Raw genomic sequence first — 17,675 nt, forward strand, 5'->3', positions numbered from 1 at the left:
CTGCCCATGCCAACCCTGATGATCCCAGACAGAAGCGGAGACCCGCACCGAAAAACCACAGGCAGCAAGAGCCTGTGGACGTGGGACTCGGCGGGCGCTGAAAGCGACCTCCGAAACGTTGAAGAGACCCCGTAAGGAGCCTCGGATCGCGGAGGGGGTTGCGGCGCTGTGAGTCGATCGCTACTCTGCAGAGTGAAGCCGCGCAGCTGCTGTCGGTGAGCGCTGACCTTTTTTCCTTAAAATTCGGAACCAGAAGCTACAACCCGTGAGTAAAGAGGGACTTTTACAATTGGACTCTAAATTTAAAGAAACTTGGCTGAAAGCGGAGAGACGTTAAAAGGAAGTCCGTCTTCCGCTGCTATTTAAATTACAAAGCAAAGAGCTGGAGGAGTGGAGCTTTTGTAGAGGCTTTTTAAACCATCTGATCTGAGCATCCACTGGAACTACCTTTAGACGAAGAAAAGATATATCTATTGGACTTACTTTCTATTTGAACTGTGTTAATTTTCTCCTGTGGGAACTACAAATTTGGACTGAGAAACCCAGGTATTTGAGCTGCCTAAAGAACAGAAGAGCTGTCAGTTTGCAAACTTGGCTATTGTGTATCTGGACTTGTAACATTCTGAGCTTTTACAGACTTGTTACTTTGAAATACCAGCTAGCACTTGTCAGAAACAATGTTATGTTACTAATACCAACTCTGCTAAACACTAATTTGAAGGTCCTGGGACTTTAAAATCAATTTTATTGATCTTATTGGATCTGACTTCTTCCCTCAAGACATTTCAAGCCCCCTCTAGAGGATTTGGGACTAATAGCAGTGACATTATTCTACTTTCTCTTTCCTTTCCTCCTGTTTGACTGTTTTTCTCTGGGCTGCTACTTTCTCATGGGAACAACTCAGACTGACCTTGACTTTTAGATAACTCTGGAATGAGTGGCACAAGAAAAAGAGGAGCAAGAACTAGACAAACAACTTTAACCTCGGCCTTACAGACACGTAGATCATCTGTACCTATCTTACCGTTGGCAGCGGAAGAAGAAACTGAGCAGCTGCAACTGGAAGATATGGCCTCAGGAACAACCGCTTCAATTATAGAGAAAATTTTATGCGGAATTGATTGATTGGAGACGTGACCGTCTAATTGGTTTACGATCGCCAATTAGCCCTTTTACGGTCCGGCACGCTTCCTCAGCGAACTGCGCACTTCTGCTACCCTCCTGGTCACGTCGTGCAGAGTAAAACACAGCGGTAAAAGACTGTCGCCTAGCTTCAGATAAACTCAGAGAGCACTTAAGTCCATTTACAGTTGTTTATTGAAACATTTCATCAACAGAATCCAGGACTTCTTTCAGCCATAGCAAAGGCACGTCTTTCTCTCTCAAAGACCCAGAGAAAGGTGGTTGACTCCTCCCAGCTTCTAAAAGCTGACTGACGTCAGAATGTGACGCACACCCAGAACAACTTAACCTGTTAAGTTCTGGATTATCACACCCCCTCTTGCGTCGGATTCTGACTGGACCTGTGGAACATCCTCAGCAAAACTCTGTGAGATCAATCCCTTCCCCAATGCCTTGCGCCCTCTCCTGGCGTTCCTGTTAGGCAACTGTGGAACCACCTCACAACTCTCAGAATCGCACTGTGCGAAACTTACCCACGGACCTGTGGCCTGGTACCTCTCAGGTGGAATACCCTTTGTTGTGCGACTGGACCGCCAGGGTACAAACTCAGGTGTTTCCTCTGACTCACTGTGGTCAGCAGGTGTGTCCTCAGCATCACGGGATTCCCCCTCTGACTTGAAGTGTCTTCGAATCCTCTCCATTACACTCACAGGGGAACTAGGCTCACTCTTGGGCTCTCTTTTAACAACTTGTGGAGATGCCCCATCCTGCTCTTGACCCTGGTCAGTGACCTGGTCGTCATCAGCAGACTCAGCCTCCCTTTCCTCCTCTTCAGAACTGTCCTCTGGATCAGAGAGACATTCTGAAAGAACATCACGCTGTGCAGGAATCTTTGGCTTTTCAACCTGCTCACAGAACTCAGCGTGTTTACTGATCAGCACTTTACTCTGATCACCTGACGGGTATGCAAACCTCCATGCACAAGCTGCTGGCTCATACCCGCAGAAGATCATTTTCTGGAACTTGGCTCCATCTGGCCCTTGCAAAGCCTTAGGCACTGGCACAACTGCAGATGAACCAAACGTACGCAGAAAATGGACCTGGGGTTTCCTGCCATGCAACATGAAGTAAGGTGTGTCACCTACCAGTGAATTGTAGGTACGATTCCAGGTGAAGCACGCGCATCTGGCTGCCTCCAGCCAAAACTTAGGAGGTAACCTAGCCTCTGTCAGCATCACCTGTGCAGCCTTAACCAGAGCTTCACTCCTAAGCTCTGCCACCCCCCTCTGCTGGGAAGATGTCACTGTGTGATGTATTCCTTTCTTGCGAAAGAACTTCTGCAAAGCAGAACCAGTAAACATAGCGTTTCTGTCACTATTGACTGCTTGCACCCTGGTGGAGAACCTTAGTTCCACCTCCTCAATCCAGCTTCTGATCAGCTGTGCTGCTTCCTCCCTGGATCTGAGACCGTGAGTCCAGGAGTTCTGCGAATAATCGTCCTGCATCGTTAGCAGAAACCTGGCCCCTCCCAGACTCTGTTCCTTGACAGGACCGAACAGGTCTATGTGTACCAGCTCAAAGGGTTTAGTGGTTACCCTCTCCACCTTTGGGTAACTGCACCCTTTTACCTTTCCCTGTCTGCAAGTGTCACAATTAATGGCACTTCCACAATTTCTAATCTTACACCCCTTGGCAACCTCAGGTAGAGTCTGCAAGTCTTCTACCGAACCATGAATTGTTCTCTGATGCCATACGCATGCACATGTGACATGAGCGGGAATTATAGCACGCTGAGTGGGAACTGTAGCACGCAACGCTTGTGCTTTCTCAACCTTCCCCTCACCCCCAAGAGACGTTTTAAGAATGAAAAGATCATTCTGCCCCTTCTCAATCCTGGCAAGTACCCTCCCTTCCTTGGAGATTGTGCAGACAGCATTTTCAAAACAAACTTTGAACCCCTTATTTAACAAATAAGGCACAGACAAAAGACAGTGAGGCATCTCTGGGATGGTGCACACTTCGATCTGCTCCTGCAAAACAGAAAGGAACAATGTAGCACAGTTAGTGACATTTCTTTTTTGTCCATCTGCGAATAAAACAGTTTGTCCAGCTGGAACTGCCTTGCAATTCCACATCTTAACTGCAGGTGTCTCAGGAACCATGTTGCGGTTAGCTGCTGAGTCAATAACAAAGCTCAGCTCAGTGTTTCTCACACAGCTGTTCTCAAACAAAGCCATGCTGGCAGTAAGTTGATAAACTTCTTCCTCGCGTTTGGCACGTCCACCTCCCCGCCTGCCCGCCTGGCCAGGCTGGTTGTCATGGAAACCTGGCTGGTTCCCATGGGAAGTGACCTTGGCAACATCCTGCTTCGGCTCTTTGCAGCAGCGACGCAGATGTTCAGCTCCAGTGGAAAAACACTGCCCGGGGCTCCTTTCTGCTGGCCTGGCCCTCCTTCTTCCGGAAAAGCGCCTCCTGCCAGCCCCGCCCCCTCTGAAAGGGCCATCCACTCCAGAACTCTCAGAGGAAAAGTCTTTAAACTTGCCTTTGGAATTCTTCGCCCCCCCCCCCCGATCTGCTCAACAGCGCTCCTAGAGGCTGATCCATCGGGAAACACAGCTGCCGCACCAGCGTCTCCAGCTTCTCCAGGGCCCTGGCCTCCTGCTGAAGTTTCACACAAACTACGCAGCACATCCCAGGCAGCCCTTGCTGATTTTACACCCTCCAGATTGGGTTCCAGCGATGCATGTACGCATGCTCTCAGCATAGCAAGCTCTCTTTGCTGGCTATCTTCAGCCACCGCAGCCTCCTGAGTAGGGGACCCTGGCTCCCGCTGGCTTGCTTCCCAAAGCCCTGCAACCAGGAACCACCCCCGTACTCTTTTGCTCCAGGTTTGCCAACTTGTTAAAGTTAGCTTTTCCAAGGGGATGTCCTCAAGAACCTGGCTGGCTGCCATTCTCTTCCGTTCTCCCAAAGTGGCCCCAAGCTGTACTCACGTTACCAGCTCTCTGGCACTTGTCTGTGGAGAAACAATTTTCCAGCTGCTTCTCAGCTCTCTCAGTTCACAGAACGCAGCCCCCGTCTCCGGCCAGCTTCTCTGCCTCTGAACGCAGACTTCAAAGCGACCCGGCAGCTTCAGCGACAGCTTTACGAGCGATTTATGACGTCACCCATAACCTATGCGGAATTGATTGATTGGAGACATGACCGTCTAATTGGTTTACGATTGCCAATTAGCCCTTTTACGGTCCGGCACGCTTCCTCAGCGAACTGCGCACTTCTGCTACCCTCCTGGTCACGTCGTGCAGAGTAAAACACAGCGGTAAAAGACTGTCGCCTAGCTTCAGATAAACTCAGAGAGCACTTAAGTCCATTTACAGTTGTTTATTGAAACATTTCATCAACAGAATCCAGGACTTCTTTCAGCCATAGCAAAGGCACGTCTTTCTCTCTCAAAGACCCAGAGAAAGGTGGTTGACTCCTCCCAGCTTCTAAAAGCTGACTGACATCAGAATGTGACGCACACCCAGAACAACTTAACCTGTTAAGTTCTGGATTATCACAAATTTATGAAAAGTTGGAATCTTTGGACAAAAGAGTAGAATCTTTGGACAAGAAAGCAGATGAACAAACAGCCAAGATTGATCAAAATACAGCCTGCCTAAATCAAATAACTGGACAGGTGGCACAGAACGTACAAGCAATTGGGCAGTTGACTGAGGACACTGTAGAAAATCGAAAATTGGCTGAGGCCACTAGTCAAAAAGTTGAAAAATTAGAACAAGAGGTAAAGCCACTCTGCAAACAGGTTGGAGAGCAACAGACGTATTTATCTATGATAGAACTTCGAAATCGGGAAAATAACTTAAGGATAAGGTCAATACCAGAAGCTGAAGAAGGGAACCTAACTGAGTTCCTGACCAAAGAGTTTTCCAAGTTTGGCCTATAGAAGAGAAGGACTTTAAAATTGTGTCAGCCTTTAGACTTGGGAAATTTGCAAGGAAAGACAAGCCCAGAGATTGTTTGATAACCTTGAGATCGAAGGAGGAAAGGGACAAGATTTTGGGCCTGCACTACGGAAAGTCACTGGACATTTTGGGCAGAAGAATTGAAATTTACAAAGATATTCCGAAACAACTGCTGGACCTTAGATCTGAATACTTTGAACTGGCCAGATTGTTGAGAAGCAACTCAATCATCTTTAGGTGGGAATTTCCTCAGGGATTATCCTTCACCTTTAGAGGGAAGAAGGTTAAAATCAAAACATTGGAAGATAGAGACAAATTTTTGACTGCTTACGGAGAGGACCTACAGAAAGGAATTGAAACACCTTTTGGGCCTGGAGCATCTGCTGTACCCACACCCTTGGACACTGAAGACTCAGAGAAAAAGGAACCACCCCTTGAAAAATAGCAGATATATTCTGGATGTCTCTGCAACTTCTGAGTTGGAACATAAATGGCGCCAACATTCCGGAGAAAAGGAAAAAAATATTTCATATTTTGAAAAAAGAACATTTGGACATTATCTGTTTGCAAGAAACACATGTGACTAGGCTACACAGAAAAGTGCTAATAAATAAAAGATTAGGCCAAGAGTTTATATCCTCGGACCGAATGAAGAAGAGAGGAGTGGTGATCTATGCAAAAGAGAGCCTGTCACCTAAATTCCTTTTTAAAGACGAACATGGAAGAATTTTGGCAATTGAGATACAACACCAAGGAGAGAAGTTTTTGATATTAGGAATTTATGCACCAAATGAGGGGAAATCAGAATTTTACAAGAAGTTGCATGAGAGTGTCCTGGACTATCTGGACTATGACAACATCATTATGATGGGAGACATGAATGGCGTGGTCTCAACCAATATGGATAAGTCTCAAAACCAAAATGTGACAAAAGATGGCAGACTACCTAAGACTTTTTTTGAACTGACTGACAATATGGACTTGATTGACATTTGGAGGACAAAGAACCCCTTGGGAAGAGAAGGAACATTCTTTTCTGAAGCCCAACTGACATGGACAAGAATCGACCAAATATGGATACCTAGAGGTCTGGCACCTAAGACCAGAAAGGTGGAAATCTGCCCAAAGACCTGCTCCGACCATAATGCGGTAAAGATGGATATGACACTATTACCAACCGGCTCCTTTAGATGGAAAATGAATGACAACTTGTTTAGAGATCAGGAAATCATTAAGAAGGCCCAAAAAGCTTTGAAGGATTATTTTGAGATAAATTTGAACACTTCGGTGGAAAAAAGAACTATCTGGGACGCAAGCAAGGCCGTGATGAGGGGGTTCTTGATACAACAGAATGCTGTAAAGAAAAGGACACAAAATGAGAAAAAAGACAAGATCTTGGAGAAAATTAAAGAACTAGAGAAGAAGTTAAGATCTAATCCGAAGTCACAGCCGATTCTGAGAGAAATTAAACTCTATCAAGCACAATATTCTAAACTGATAAATCAGGAAATAGAGTGGAAAGTTAAACTAATGAAACAAAAACCATTTGAATCTGCGAATAAATGTGGGAAACTGCTAGCTTGGCAGTTGAAGAAAAGACAAAAACTAAATACAGTTACCAATTTAGAGATTGAAGGAAGAAACATTCAGAACCCCGTGGATATTAGAAAATGCTTCCAGAGATATTTTAAAAAATTATATATACAAGGGCCGCAAGATGAGGCTGAGATTAAACAATTTTTGGAAAAGAATGGATTACCAAAATTGTCACAAGAAAACAGATCAATCCTGAATTGCAAAATAACACCACAAGAGATTGAACTTGCCATTCAGAACATGAAATTGGGCAAATCTCCAGGGCCAGATGGGCTGACCTCCAAGTACTACAAGATATTGAAGGGCTATTTGATACAACCACTGATGGAGGTCAGCAATGAAATTATGGAGGGGAAGAAGGCACCGGAATCGTGGAAAGAAGCCTTTATCACATTGATACCAAAATCGGAAGCTGAAAAGACACAACTTAAGAACTACCGTCCCATCTCCCTCTTAAATGTGGCTTACAAAATATTTGCAGACATCTTAGCAAGTAGATTTTAAAAAGTTCTAAATGAAGTAATCCATAAGGACCAGGCAGGCTTTCTCCCAGGTAGACATTTGTTTGCTAACACAAGGAACATTATTGATATTCTGGAACTCTTGCAAACAGATGTCAACATAAAAGCAGTGCTAATTTTTATAGATGCGGAGAAGGCCTTCAACAACATCTCTTGGAAATTTATGAAAGGGAACTTAGAAGGGATGGGAGTGGGACGGGGTTTTGAAAATGGGATTAACGCAATTTATTCAGAACAAAAGGCCAAACTGATAGTTAACAATGTGGTCACAGAAGAGTTTAAAATTGAAAAAGGAACACGACAAGGTTGCCCTATCTCCCCACTGTTATTTATCTCAGTTCTGGAGGTGCTCTTGAATATGATTAGAGGAGACCGGTTGGTGGAAGGAATACAGGTCGGAGTGAAACAATATAAACTCAAAGCTTTTGCAGATGACCTAGTTTTGACCCTGCAGGAGCCAGAATCTAGCACGAAAAGAGTATTACAAATAATTCAAGACTTTGGTCGGGTGGCGGGATTTAAATTAAACAAGCAGAAAACTAAGGTACTGGGAAAAAACCTGACAGATGCAGAATCAGAACGGTTTCAGAGAGAGACAGAGTTAAATGTGGTTAAAAAAGTTAAATACCTAGGGGTAAACATAACAGCAAAAAATCTGAGTTTATTTAAGGACAACTATGAGAAATGTTGGTCAGAAATTAAGAGAGATTTAGATAGTTGGACAAGACTGAAACTTTCCTTGTTAGGCCGAATTGCTGCTATCAAGATGAATGTATTGCCAAAAATGTTGTTTCTGTTCCAAACATTACAGATTGTGGATAAGACAGAGTGCTTTCGGAAGTGGCAGAGAGATATCTCTAAATTTGTCTGGCAGGGCAAAAAGCCCAGAATTAAGTTTAAGATACTAACAGATGCGAAAGAAAGAGGGGGCTTTGCCCTGCCAGACTTAAGGCTCTATTATGAAGCAGCAGCTTCCTGCTGGCTAAAAGACTGGCTACTTCTCGAAGACACTGACGTGTTGGATTTGGAAGGTTTTAACAATGCTTTTGGTTGGCATGCATATCTATGGTATGACAAGGTTAAGATTAACAAGGTTTTCAAGAATCATATTGTCAGAAAAGCAGTGTTTAATGTCTGGACAAAATATAAAGACTTACTGGAAAATAAAACTCCAAGGTGGCTCTCACCATTGGAAGCTAAGGCCCGAAAAAGACTCAATATGGAGGCCAACTGGCCAAAGTATTGGGAAATATTAGAAAAAAGATGGAGATAATTGGAAATTGCAGAGTATGGAGAAAATGAGAGACAAAGTGCAAGATTGGCTACATTATGCTCAGATTAAGGAAGTTTTTAAACTTGACAAGAAGTTAGGGTTCCAGGTGGAGAAATCGAAGTTGGAAACAGAATTGTTAGAGCCTAAGACTAAGGTACTTTCAAGAATGTACAACTTGCTGTTAAAATGGAACACACAAGCTGAAACGGTAAAATCGGCCATGATAAAGTGGGCACAGGACATTGGGTATAATATCATGTTTGAGGACTGGGAAAGGTTGTGGACTACTGGGTTGAATTTCACTGCATGTAATGCTTTGAAAGAAAATGTAATGAAAATGATATATAGATGGTACATAACCCCAGTCAAACTTGCAAAAATATACCACTTGTCTGATAATAAGTTTTGGAAATGTAAAGAAAACGAAGGAACATTCTTTCACCTCTGGTGGACCTGCCCTAAAGTGAAGGCTTTCTGGGAAAAGATATATAATGAACTGAAAAAGGTATTTAAGTATACCTTCTCTAAGAAACCAGAGGCCTTCCTTTTGGGTATTGTAGGCCAAGGGGTGGTAAAGAAGGACCGAACATTCTTCATGTACGCAACAACAGCAGCAAGGATACTTCTCGCGAAGCATTGGAAAACTCAAGATCTACCCACACTGGAAGAATGGCAGATGCAACTGATGGACTATATGCAACTGGCTGAGATGACCGGCAGAATCCGAGATCTGGGAGAGGAGACGGTAGAAGAAGACTGGAAAAAATTTAAGATTTACTTGCAAAAACATTGTAAACTGTATGAATGTTAAGCAGGATGCTTGATTATAAACAATTTGGCACCATTAAAATAGATGAAGCGAAGTAGGAAGATAAGTTAAAATGTAAGAAAAAACAATTTTTATTTTGGATAAACAATTGGCTAAATTTAATTGATAATTAGACAGTAAGGATGGAAGTAAGGCGATAATTTGCTGGATTAAATTTTTTAACGTGGAAGGTAGGGGCGGGAGATGCGAGGAGGTCACAAGAAGATAAGAAAGTATGTTATGTTTTGTTATAATTTTGTTTGTTTACTATATTGTAACTTACAAATTTCAATAAATATTTATATATAAAAAAAAGATGATCCCAGACAGAAGACAATCAAGATCACAAAGAACTTGCATATGGGAGTGGATTCAGCATGGACTGAAACAAAGGACAATGATCAGATCTTCCCTCTGGGGGCAGGAAACTGCAAACTCCCCTTTGTCTCCTGGAAGTGACTCAGGGGGAGGGGGGAAGGGAGGAACCAGCCAGGTGACAAGACACTCAGGTTACCACCAACTCCTCCCTCAACCCCTCCTTTCTGTAATATATGCATGATGTTACCACCACAACTCCTCCCTCAACCCCTCCTTTCTGTAATGTATGCATGATGTTTCTGGGGGTGGGCTTGATCTAGAGGAGGGGAATTTCAAAAGTTTTTATAAGACCTTGCACACTATTCTTCTGGGTCTTTCCTCTCCCTGCAAGTGAGGGGAATACCCTGTTGCAACAGTTCAATAAAGACCAAGCCTACAGGCTGCTGTTTTGCTCCAAGTTATCCTGGTTGGTGTCTTTGTTTTGTCCAAGGGAGCCCTCGGATTTTTCCTGTAACACGAGCAATATCACGGTAGTTCAGTATTGTCTGCGCTGGTACGTTTAAAGGACTCAAAGATGCCTAACTAATCTCCAACAAATTGTATTTAGCTGCAAACAATATCACCGTAGCTCAGTATTATCTGCACTGGATAGCAATCAAAAATACCAGCCCACACCTCAAAGCAATGTATTTAGAGGAATACCGAGTCTATAATAAACAGAAGAGAACCTTTGGTAATGTAAGCAGCTATGATAAATTGACTTATGCAACAAACCTATAAGCAAAGCAAAGCTCCCAAGAGCCCTTAAGCACTATTATCAAAATCAACCAAATGAATAAAATTGCCAGATTAAATATTTACTTGTAAACTAACAGATGAAATAGCAGAAAGAGATGAACGTAGAAGAGGTATGAGCTATTTACTTTAGATTCCCTATAAACCTGTATGCAAAGCTCGCAAGAGATTGCAGGGGAAGAAGCCCTTCAATAAATCAAATTATATAAAACCCGGATCTCTTTTTCCTTATAACTATGAGTTGACTATACCAAATTATAAAACTTAATGCCTAGACAGAGAGTAAGTGACACAGCTCCACAGAGCACCGCCAGCTGAATGAAATAATTTGAATTCCAATATACTGTGCACTAATGCTTCAATTTAATTTAAATGTGTTTCGTAAATTCCCAGAATGAAATTCTTAAGAGTGTAAGTATAAAAAAAGCAGTAAATTAATTAGAGGATATTAATTCTAAGATCAGCCTAGCCAGAGACGCTGTAGCCAGCTCTATACAAGCTTATGCACCAAAAGGAGGGGCTCCCTGCAGCCCCTTGCGCGCTCTTATTTAAGCTAGGCTCTTTTAATAATTGCGCTTTCATCCTTTGTTTATATTGCTTATGTTTATTTCCTTTGTTTGTATTGTTTATATTGCTTTTGAATATAAAACCAACGAGAAAGTGAGGGGCACTCGAAAAGGAGATAGCTCCCACGTCGTTTTGCCTCTCCTAAAATGGCTGCCGCCGCAAGGCCACGTGGGCAATCAAAATGGCGGCCATAATGCATTCCCGTTGCCTAGCGACAATGAACATGCGGAAGCACAACGCTAGCCCTTTAACCCTGAAAAATTCTGCAGCCTCAAGAGCAAAACCTGCAGGCATTCCCCACATACTCCTTATGAACGTTAATTATTCCCCTGGTTTTCTCGCCGGTTAGACTTAAAAGGGAGGGTTTGTAAAATAACTTCCCACGTGGAATGCCTATAGTAAAATGGCGGCTGCCCAGGAGGCCACGTGGGCGGATGAAATGGCGGCCGGGGCGCGCTGGTTGCCCAGCAACGGCGCAGCTGCTTCCGACGCTTTCCAAGTCTAAACTTCCACACGAAATTAAAACAGCCTGTAGAACTCACCCCCTCAAGAATGCTGCTGAAATGATTATCTAACAAGAAATTCTGCCCCTCACCCTGGCAGTAAAATGAAACACAACCGGCACAAAACGCAGCCCGCACCGCGCTCCCCTGCACAAACCCCTAGCTAAAATCTGAAGCCCCAACAGCAAAACCTGATTGGATGGGTGCGCTGCATCCTCCGTGGAAATAACAAAGAGGAGCCAAACGTTCTTCCTTGAGCTCCTTGCAGAACAGGCAGTCAGCAGTCGAGGGCAGGCAACGGATCACCAGAAAAAGCTCCACAAAGCTGAATAAATTCCTCTGAAGGGGGCATGCAGCAGCAGGCACAGCAAGCTCCTGAGGGCAGGGAACTTGCACCGAAACACACAGAGCTCCCTGTAAAACTGTAGACGTGAAAGAGATGCTGGAAGGAAAGCACACAAACACACACACACAGTGATTTTAGCTCACTTACAGCTCCGTTGTTAAACTGCAGCAGCTGGAATGGAGCGCAAAGGGGGAAACCCCCAGAAGGAGAAAAGCCCCACAAAACTAGAGATAACAACTCCTGAAAATTCAAGCACTTTAGAAATCAAGCAATACCAGCAGCGAATGCTGGAAATTCCCTGTAAGAAAGAGAGCTTTTTCTGTGAAACTACAGCATATTCCACGAGGTGCCCTGCAGCTCAAGAACAAAGGCAACAAAGAAGCAAGGCAGGAACGCTCCAGGCAAGGCAGATAAGATCTCCGACAAGCAGGAACAGCTGATATGCGGGGAAACAAACGTGGGGGCTAGCCGGTGAAAGAGGGCGAGCCCCCTCTGAGCCGGCCCTAAATAGGGCAGATCTGGCCGGGATTCCCCTGTTCTCCGGGGGGCTGAAACCAGCCCCCGCTCATGTGGGGGTGGGCGTGAAGCCCGCAACCCCACCTCCTGTGCAGGCTGGAAGTGGCTTTCCAAGAAAAGGTAACAGTTGGTTTGCTATCCTCTAGATGTTCTTGTAGCGGGCTCAAAGCAGGTTTACACGGGGGTTGCGTTCCGAGGTGCCGTGCGTTTAAATGAAATTGTGTATATTGGGGGCAGCATTGGAAAAGCCTGCAAACACCCTCTAAACTTCCGGAAGCCCTTTTGAAAGGCCTTTTGAAAACCAGCAGCCTCCCTGCAAAACTCCTTGCTCCAACTCTCCACAGGTCTGAAAGGTCGGTGCCAAAGCTCCTGGGAGGGAGTCGAGATGCTGTTTCCATGCCGCTTTGCCGCTTTTGTGCTCTTGGGGGGGGGGGGACGACATTTTTGCCCCTTCCAGTGCCCCTTCCAGCTCTGCGGCAGTGTGCATGTGCCTCGAAGGCACGTAAATGGAGTTGCCCTTGTCAACGATCAGCAGCTGCTCCATGCAGTGGCAGCTGGTCCCTTAGGGCAAACCAGGCACTACCCCACCAACCGGACTTTCCTCTCAGGTACCCGCACCTGCCTGCCTTCTGACTCAAATCCAGTCCAGGTGGTGGCTCTAGCTCTCTGCTTTGGTCTCTCCCCTAGTCTCAACGTGGCCCTTGTAGAACTCGGCAGAGGAGAACGGAGACGAAACCAGAATTTGCCATCGCTGCTTGACTCTGGGTCCGCTTGCGATTGGCAGCACGGGAGGCAGAAAGCCCAGTCTCATGATGCAGGCGCCAGCCCCCTCTGGCCCCAAGAGCCAGTTTTCTCCTTGTCTCTGTGCTCAGCAACTGCTGCACAGGCTGTGCCACTCTGGCTTACTCTCACCACCTGAGCACTGGCATTTGGGAAGCGGTAGTGGCTGCTTTGGGGTGGCTCAGGGAAATGTCACTCCTCTCGAAATCAGATCAACTTGGGTGTATTATCCTAGCCACAAGGAGACCGTGGTGACTGTCAATTTGGACAGCTGTAGACATTTAGAATCATGGAGGATATGTTGATCAGTGGCTCCGGTCAGGGCTATTTCTTGCCACTATTATCACAAACCACATGCTTTTGATTACCAGTTTCTGGGGAACATGATGGACAGAGTGCTCTTGTCCCCGTGTCCCTATGGACTCCCAAGGGCATGTGGTTGGCCATTGTGGGAACAGAATGCTGATCTAACCCAGCGAGGCTCCTGTGTTCTTTAGCATGCACCAGCTACTCTTGCACTAAGCATGTGTCATTCCCCACACCAATACTCTCTCTCCTCTCTCTCTCTCTCTCTCTCTCAAATAAATTTTTATTAAGATTTTAAAGGTTACAAAAGAGAATAAAAAAGACAATCAAAGAAAAAAAAGAGAAAAGAAAAAAGCCAATACATATAAAGAAAAAACATCATCAAAAAACAGAAAAATAGAAAAAAATAAAAGAAATAAAAAACACATCAAACCTTTAACTCACTTACTTGCATTCACTTATTTCCTTGACTTCCTCATGCCTCCCATTTTTGTATTCTAATTCAATTAGATATTCCAGCAAATCCTTGCAACTTGGTTTTTATCCTGCTAATTTATCTTAACTTACTATAATTCCCCTCTTTATATTCTAATTCATATAAATATTTCAACAAATCCTTCATCTTAAACTTTATCCTTATATCTTGTCTTAATATACTGTAATTTCCCATTCTCTCTTTCACTAAATAACCATCCACTTTTACTTCCTTTAATCTTATTTCCAGTAATACTTATAATCTATACTTATTCTAAAAACATTTATCCTAGGGTCAAAGAAAGATTCAATTCCACGATTCCCCCATCTCTTAAAAAAAAAAAAACCAAAGAAAAAAAAAACCAGACAAATTATATACACTTTAAATTCCCAATTTTTTCCACCAGATCTCCATCCCGGTTTCGGCCCCTAGCAATAGTTCCATCAATCTCCAAAAACCCTCAACCCGGAGATCTCAAGTCCGAAGCTCTTAAGTCTCTTTCGTATCCCCTCTGCCGGTCTTTTTGATAGTCTTTGATGTTAAAAACCAAATCTCGGAGCAGCTCCAACCCAACAGTAATCATATTCCTTCCTGCCAAACTTCCATAATTAACGATAGGGCCTATAGAATGTTCCAAATCTTGCTTCACACTCTTTTCAAATCCAAAGACCCCCAAATCTCCGATCTCCACCTGGCTCAGATTTATATCCCAGAGGTCATTTGCTGTCCACATAGGGAGATCTCTCCATCCTTCATTCTCGAGGCCGAGCCAGGCTTCCATCTCCAAAAATTTACTTCTCCTAGTTGCCATCATGTAAGACCTCCAGTTGTAGTCCACCATTTGTCTCTGTAGGGCCACGACTCCCCCTTTCATCACTTCAGTCACGACAAGATTCTCCTTTTCAGGTTTTTCAATTTGTTCAGTTGGCAGAGGTTCCCATGCCGAGTTCTTGTCCACTTCTTCACCAATGCCCATTTTTGTTCCCAATATTACTACGTTCGTAGCCATAGCATTTATCTGATCATGTAGCTTTCCCAAGAGATAAAATGTCCTGTTCAGCTCGCACTCAATTTCCTTCCCAACTGCCATCCTTACACAGTCCAAGGTCAAAAACTAGTTTCTCAGGGCTTTATCTTTAAAAACAATTTCCCAGCTGGTTCCTTGTAACAGTATCCCAAAGCTCCCTCTAGAGGGATTCAAGTTTCTTTTCACTCCTTCCAACACAGACCCAAAGGTCCCATACATTAAATTGAAACAGTTCCTTGTTTCCTTTTAAACGTAAAGTTGTAACCAAAACGGGCAGTAGAAAACAAAGTCCTTCTTTTGTATCTTGTCAGCAGACTTGACAGCTGTCAGATTTATCTATTCAACGTCAGCGGGCTCTCACAGACCACTCCCGGGTTTGGGGAAGTGGCACTTCAATTCCCAAATTTTTAACCTCCTTCTGCAGGGTCCCCTGCTTTCACAAAAAGTATTGATGATAGTTTCAATCAATAGAATTTAAATCCTTTACATAAAATTCTCCACGACCTTAGTTAACAGGTTCTTTGCTTCAGTTTATTTACAGAAAGGGGAGGCGGACTTCCTGTTTAGACCTTCCCCGATCAGTACCAATTTTAAAAAGAAACTTTAAATACTTTAGAGTCCAATTTCCGTTTACTCACGGGTTATTGTTTGAAATCCAATTGTCCACAAGAAAAAGTCAGCGCTCTCCGGCAACAGCTACGCAGCTTCACTCCGTAAAAATAGCCATTGATTCAAAACACCGCGCCACTCACCCCACGTCACTTCGGGAGCCCCGAAAAGGGGTTTCCCTGTGGTTAGGGGGGGTGCTCCTGGTGTCAGCCGAATCCCACGTTCCCAGGCTTCATCCGCCTGGGATTTTTAAAGGGTCTCCGCCTTCGCCGCGGCGGCACGACCCGAATTCCACGGAGCGGGTTCCTCTCAGTCAGAGGAACGCCGCCATTGCCGATGGCGCTAACCCGGAAGTCCTCTCTCTCTCTCTCTCTCTCTCTCTCTCTCTCTCTCTCTCTCTCTCTCTCTCCAGGGGCGGGGAGTATTGGCGGGGGGGGGAGGGGGGATGAACTGGGTCCTAATCAACAGCTGCCCTGGGGATGAGGGGATCAAATTATCCATCCTTGCCAACTCCTTTTAGTGATGGGCTGCTTGCCACTGCTGTGCTCCTAAAGCTCTCTTGCTCCCCCCTCCTCTCTTTCTCTTTCTCTTTCTCTTGAATGTGGTAGCTTGAGATAGAACTAGCCACCCTGAACATTCCTGGAGAGGAAGATGGGAAGGAGGCCGGAGGCATTGTTCACCAGCTGCTGTGTGCTGCATTGCCCAGACAAAGTCGTGGGCTGGGGCTCCAGCTGTTGCTCAGTTTCTACCCCTGCCTCTGCAACGTGCTCTAGACAAGGGGTGGTGAACATGTGACCCCATCATCTCATCATGCTGGCTGGGGCTGCAGCCCATCAACCTATGAAGGCCCATCCATGTTCTGTTGCTGTTTTTGTTACTGTCAGAGCTGCCCGAGGTCCCAGCTCACAAAGGACCAACGCCAGTTCGTTGTTATATACAAAAGTCTTTATTGAAGTTCAGTTTCACTTTCAAAGCCGCAGCGCGCAGCTCTACGTCTCAAACTCTAGACCGCTGAAGCTCCGTCTGAATCTCCTCCCCCCAGACACCAGTTTAAGACTCTAGCCTTGCTCCACCTCTTCCTTTGCTCTTTCCTCCTCTGGTTCCGCCTGTCCGCTGGGGTCTTGCCCTTTCTAGACTCTTCTGACGCTGAGTCCCCTGAGTCTTCCCCCTGCCTCCGGCGGGCTTTAGGACCTGGTTCCCAATCCGGGTTTTCTGCTGTCCCGCGCGCCTGTACATTCGAACTTGGCACGCGCGCCCAGCCGGCAACCTTCCTCCTGACCGTTACACTGCTCCTGTCACTGCTTCCCCCTTCGGGGAGGCTAGCTGGACCTGACCTCCCCTCCGTTCCCCCACTCTCCGATAGAGGCGTGGTCAGCCCTGACTCATCTTCTCTCCCTGCTGGAGGAGACGCTGGCCCTGATACACGGGACTCTTCCCCCCCACTACGCTCTGGTGGGGAAGCTGGTCCTGATCTCCCGCTGCTGCTTTGGGATTCCCCGCTGGCCCCTTGCTTCTGGTGCGTCCCCCCTGGGACCCCCCTTGCCCTGGCCATCGGCGCCCCCCTCTGGGAATCTTCTGATTCGCTGGAGAAGCTCATGGAATCTCTCGGGTCACTGTCATACTCCCCTACGCTGCCCTCAGATTCTTCCCCTTCGCTCTCCATTTCCTCTCTCCCCTGTGCCTCTGCTCCTGAGCCCCTGACAGTTACTTATTTCCTGCCCTTCACCCTAAGGTCCCAGGGCAGGTTCCAACAAATTAAATAAAATGTTAGAAGACGAGAAGTTTGGATTTGATATCCCGCTTTATCACTACCCGAAGGAGTCTCAAAGCGGCTAACATTCTCCTTTACCTTCCTCCCCAACAAACACTCTGTGAGGCGAGTGGGGCTGAGAGACTTCAGAGAAGTGTGACTGGCCCAAGGTCACCCAGCAGCTGCAGGTGGAGGAGCGGAGACGCGAACCCGGTTCCCCAGCTTACGAGTCTATTGCTCTGAACCACTACACCGCACTGGCTCTCTAGCCAAACCCCATGTCCACAGCTGCATATTCAGTAAGCTTTTGGATGAACTGCACATCCGGAGTGGGAGGATTACTAGCTGCATATTAATAGGGGGAGGGGGAGCTTGGATTTGGGGTGCAAGCAATTAGT

The 17,675-nt window shown here is 45.5% G+C and overlaps 1 long non-coding RNA gene across 1 annotated transcript in view; it reads right to left on the bottom strand.

Annotated features, from left to right (window-relative positions):
* Positions 1-17,675, bottom strand: part of LOC309361330 — a 1,008,653-nt gene that overhangs the window by 2,338 nt on the left and 988,640 nt on the right. The window contains exon 2 of the long non-coding RNA XR_014164427.1: positions 16,601-17,242. This is a non-coding gene — a long non-coding RNA (uncharacterized lncRNA). The remainder of the gene's footprint in view (positions 1-16,600; positions 17,243-17,675) is intronic.

The sequence above is a fragment of the Podarcis melisellensis genome (genome assembly GCF_964234715.1).
Source record: "Podarcis melisellensis genome assembly, chromosome: W".
Classification (NCBI taxonomy): domain Eukaryota; kingdom Metazoa; phylum Chordata; class Lepidosauria; order Squamata; family Lacertidae; genus Podarcis; species Podarcis melisellensis.